Genomic DNA, 5,167 nt, shown 5'->3' with positions numbered 1-5,167 from the left:
GCAGTTTTGCTCCCCTGCTCGAGCACAGGATCAAAAAGAACAAAGCCATCTTGAGGAGAGACAAAAAGACAAATCAGACTGATTGAAATTCACACAGCCGTTTACATCGCCGCGCTGATTTCTGCAACCCTACACAGATGTGTTGCCAAGCAACAGTGAAGCTGTCCGTCGGACTCTAGACTGCTATTTTGGACGCTTTCACATCCATGCCGAGAGCTCGGCCAGGTCACTTTGGATCAGTGCGTGTCTGGGACCAGGCTCCCTATTATACACACCGGGGGGGGGGGGGGGGGGGGGGGGGCTGGGATACTATTTTTAGCGGTTGTTGTATTTTTTCAATGTTTATTTTTTGAGGTCCGTATGAGGACACAACCCAAACCCATCCAACCTTTTAATGTTGTTTTTTTATCCTAGCTTTCTACAGCCGCCGGACTGACAGGGGCTGTGAGAGGGCGCTGAGGGTCAGGTCAGGCCCACGGTGGGGGCTGACACGGACACTGGAAGGTGAGGGGCCAGACGGCCTGGCCACTGTAGCCACCGGGGTGCGTCTGTCTCTCCTCTGAGGCCCCGGTCTCAGCAGCTGCCGAGCTGTGCCTCATTGGCTTTAATAGAATCTGCATTATCAGCCCTCAGATGAGGGTTCTCGGGGGTTAATAGGAATTTGGCTGGCTCTGACAATTGCTTTGTGTTTGTTTCACACCTAAAAGGCTGCAGGTTTTTCCATTCGTTCGCATGATTGAAAAAAATGCAAAGGTCTTGTACGTAACAACTAACAATTATAAGCGGTTGTGTTTAGTTCTCTGTGTTCAGTTCTTGGTCGTGGATTCATTTGATGTTCTATGTCCGCTTCGAACGATCACAGAATGTCAACATACACGCGCCATGTTGATGCTTCATTTCTTTTTGTTTGCAACAGTTACGGCCACCAACGCCTATCTTTCTATTAATGACCATTAGCCACTAAGGACGGCCAACCATGAAACACATTCTACTCAGACAACTCATTTGTTGGCTCATTGCTTCCACTTCAGGAGCCCAGAAGGCAGAACAGCATTCAATTTAAAACGTAGAAAAACTCACTTTATTTCAGTCACTGATTAACAGGTTGGAGGAAGATGGGGAAGGTGCTGCTTCGTCACAACCTGTAGCACAGATGGATGGACAAAAACACAGTTTCCTGAGCTTCCACCGGCCGTATGGTAACTGCATTTAGATGGAGGCAGAGAGGGAGCCAGAGAGAGACAGAGTAGGCCTCATTAAGACATTAGCAGCACCACATAAACTATCCACCGCTGCATAGGGGAGTGTAAATCCCATTCCCGTTGTGTGCGTGTGTGTGTGTATGTGTGTGTGTGTGTGTGTGTGTGTGTGTGTGTGTGTGTGTGTGTGTGTGTGTGTGTGTGTGTGTGTGTGTGTGTGCGCGTGTGTGCGTGTGTGCGTGTGTGTGTGTGTGTGTGTGTGTGTGTGTGTGTGTGTGTGTGTGTGTGTGTGTGTGTGTGTGTGTGTGTGTGTGTTTTTGTGTGGGTTAGAGAGTAAATAAGGCGACTGTTGTCTTTTTCCAGCATTGAAATTGGACTGATTAGACCCTAGCTGTTTGTTTTGTGTTGGGTTTTCCCTGCATTGACATGTTAATAAGGCCTATAATTCTGTCATGGATCGCTCTCATCGAGAACCTGCACCTAATTGAAGTATTAGTACCAACTCTGGTTGATTTGGTAAGGCTTTATCGCACTGATATCTGTCTACATAGATTCATTCAATATTAATTCACTAATAAACACAGACACAAGTGTTATTCCTATGCGTTTTTCCCTGAATAAATGACCCGTCCCCATAATTTATACCTGCCTTGTTAGTACTTAAAGAGCAGGTAGTTCCTACACTACGGCCTTCATAAGGGGCTAATTATCTGTGAAATGCCTCTTTCCGGACCACTGTTTTACTACCAACACCTCTAGGGGAAATTTAGTGTGTCTCAGTGTAACATCGCAAGATGGATTGTGTTCATTAAGATCACTGGATGCCTTTCGAAACACACTTCTCCTTTGTGGCATTTAATGTACTTTTAACCTCAGTGTGAGATAACACGAAACATTAATGAGTAGGAATCTGTATCGTTTCGTAAGGTGGACACTTTTGCGATGCAGTGGATTCTGGGTTTTTTCGTATACGCCAGTGGAGATGGAAAGGAGGGAGAGCAGGTGTCGGCAATCTCTTCATGCTCCTCTACTTATCCCCTATTCACCCGGGCCGTTTCTATGGTAACAAAGGGATAGATTGCCACAGTGGATGATTGCTGCCATTCCACCAGTCGTTGGCCTCATAATGAACTCCCACTCAGCCATATAATGGCAAATTAACAAGTAAAGCCATGCATCTCAAATTGGAGCGGTGAATGCGCTTGAATTCTGGAACTAGAACACGGCGGCCATTGCAAAGTTAGATCGAAAACCGTCATGATTTTTGATTTTTGATGTCCAAAGTTACAGCCATTTATCGTTTTGCAAAGAATAATGTTTGAGATAAATGTGCATTTTATTTTCTGGCAGAGTTTTTTGCAGAGCACTATTCAATGGGCATTATTGGTTTTATTTCCAGCCTCAATCTTAAATAGGTTAATAGCTGCTGGTTGGCAACTCATGACATTTTTCTTTTTATCCATGTTCACCAAAATGAGAAACCAATCAGCCCCTCAAACGCAGAAGCCTTAAGAAGAGCATGCCGGCATCAATTCGAGTTATATTTATCATAACTGCCACAGATGTGGAGACTGCTTGGTGGTGAGATTTCTGGGTTAGGTATTCTATTCCATCCATCCGCACCTAATGTTAAGGTGAGACACAAGACAACAAGAGAAGCAGAGGGTATAATATCGATAATCCCACTTTGACCGGTCTGACTGATCCTACCCTCTCCAATAGACTACTTTATGGACGTGTTAAATGCTGTATTGATCTCACACCACTTGGTGCATTCTGGGTATAAGTTTGAATAGATTGATGGTCTTTTAGGCTTTGGCCCCTCTCACCTTTAGTCAGACTCTAGTAAGCATGTTTACAACCAAAGAACAATTAATGCATACTAGACCATGTCTAGTACGCTGTAAAGTAGCTCATCCCTGCCAGCCATCTTGGTTTCAAATGCTAGATAAGCAGTGCAAAATGTGCAAAATGTGTTTGCAGCTAGCATTTAGAACCAAGATGGCCGCTAGGTGAATGTGGCCCATGGCCCATTGGTAGCACGGCAGTGGGCCAATCGCTAGGTGGCTATGGGAGGCTGAGACCACTTGCCAAAATATACATGGGTTAGATCCTCAATGAATGCATTCTCACTGTGTGCATTCCAGAGCAGTATTTGCTCACACCAAGCCCGCACCCATAGCCAGCTTTGGTTCAAAGTGTCTGCTCAATGAGTAATATCCCCTCTGTGGTAGGCTTTCTATTCATGTTTCCATTTTGAAACAGCGAGGAATGAACACAGTGAGTAAAGTAAAAAAAGGCTTAGAGTCTTATCAGGGATTCATTGGGCTCAGCCCTTGATCAAAAATGTCCGTGCATAATCGCCCGCTGGTGTAGTGGATGGGGCCGATAAGGTGTAATTGGCGTGGTCTTTTTCTCCTAACTTCTTCTTCCCATCCATATCTAAATTGCAGATCGGCAGGATATGGATATGGTTATGGATACATAGATAAAAAATATATATATTTATATATAAATACATACATCAGACTGACTTTCAGACCGGGCCACATTGATATAAAAAATATATATATGTCCTGATATATACTGTATGTGGTAGGCATAAGATTAGGGACCCAAGCTAAAGTTGACTAAAAAGAGGAATTGAAATGAATCCTTTGGAAATTGATCTTAAAGCCTTAATTAAACAATGAGGATACTTTAGGACACCAATTTACTCGTTGAATGAATAATGTATCGGGTATAAATAAATGTTCTCAATTCAAATACAGGGTGCATAATATAGACGCCCTAGACACCCCTATGTTAAATTCGTATAGAGGCCAATCTCTAGGTATGGTGAAGGGTCTAGGTGACTTCATCAGGATGCATAGTATCCTCGATCCATGAAATAACTGACTTTTAAAAATAACAATCTGCCTGCCTCTATGGGAATTTAACATAGGGGTGTCTACACTAAGACACCCTGTATTTGAATGGAGAACATCTAATTATTTACGATACATTATTCATTCACAAAGAAAATTGGCGTCCTTGTAGGTTGGATTTTTCCTCTTTTGTTTAATTATGGCATTAAGATCAATTTCCAAAATATGTTTTTTTATTCCTCTTTCCTCTATTCTTAAACGCATGCCTACCACTGTATACATACTATTACAAACTCATGGCATAACCTCGTCAAATTTGTTCAGCAGATCCACATGGTTATATGATAGTAAACAGACATATGATGTACATCATTATTTGTTTACCAGTCTACTTACCAAATATACCAAATCATAAAATAATATATTGAATACAAATAAACAGCTTCATTCATTGCAGTGCTCACAGTAACCAATGCTCGCAGCAGGCAAGAATGTTGACATTGAATAGAAGGCATGCTGCACACCAGAGGTAAATACATGCAATTTCCTAGCATTGTATGTACCTGTACAGCTGTGAATATGTATGTTATACATCTATCAGGCTGTTTCAAGAGAAACAGAACGACCTCATCCACGATGCGTGGATGAGGCACGTACCAAGAGACACGCATGGTGCAGTAGCCGGCATGCTCCCGAGTTTGACTGCCGTGGTAAACAGGAAAGAAAGACACCTATATTGGAAGCTACCCCTCACAAGCAGACGTTGATTCGGGGAAGCAGCTGATTGGAGGGGGCCGTTGCCTAGCCGACCAGCCGACTGCTGATTCAGATGGACAGTGAAACCGGCGCAGAGTCTAGCAGTGTTTTCGGTGTCTGAGACACACACACACGCACACACAAACACACGTGAGGACCATGTGATGACCTCGTTAACGTGGAGCAACGCTGGCGGTGAATCGTCCCGTTCTTACCCACGAGTGTAATGTTTTTACAGGTGCATTTAATCTCTGAGGTTAAAGTTAATGTCAGCGTCTAGGGTTGGGAATGTTTGTGTGTGCTTTTGTGTGTGTGTGTGTGTGTGTGTGTGTGTGTGTGTGTGTG

This window comes from Gadus macrocephalus, chromosome 13 (genome assembly GCF_031168955.1).
Source record: "Gadus macrocephalus chromosome 13, ASM3116895v1".
NCBI classification, from domain to species: domain Eukaryota; kingdom Metazoa; phylum Chordata; class Actinopteri; order Gadiformes; family Gadidae; genus Gadus; species Gadus macrocephalus.
Note: the sequence above shows the minus strand (reverse complement) of the source record.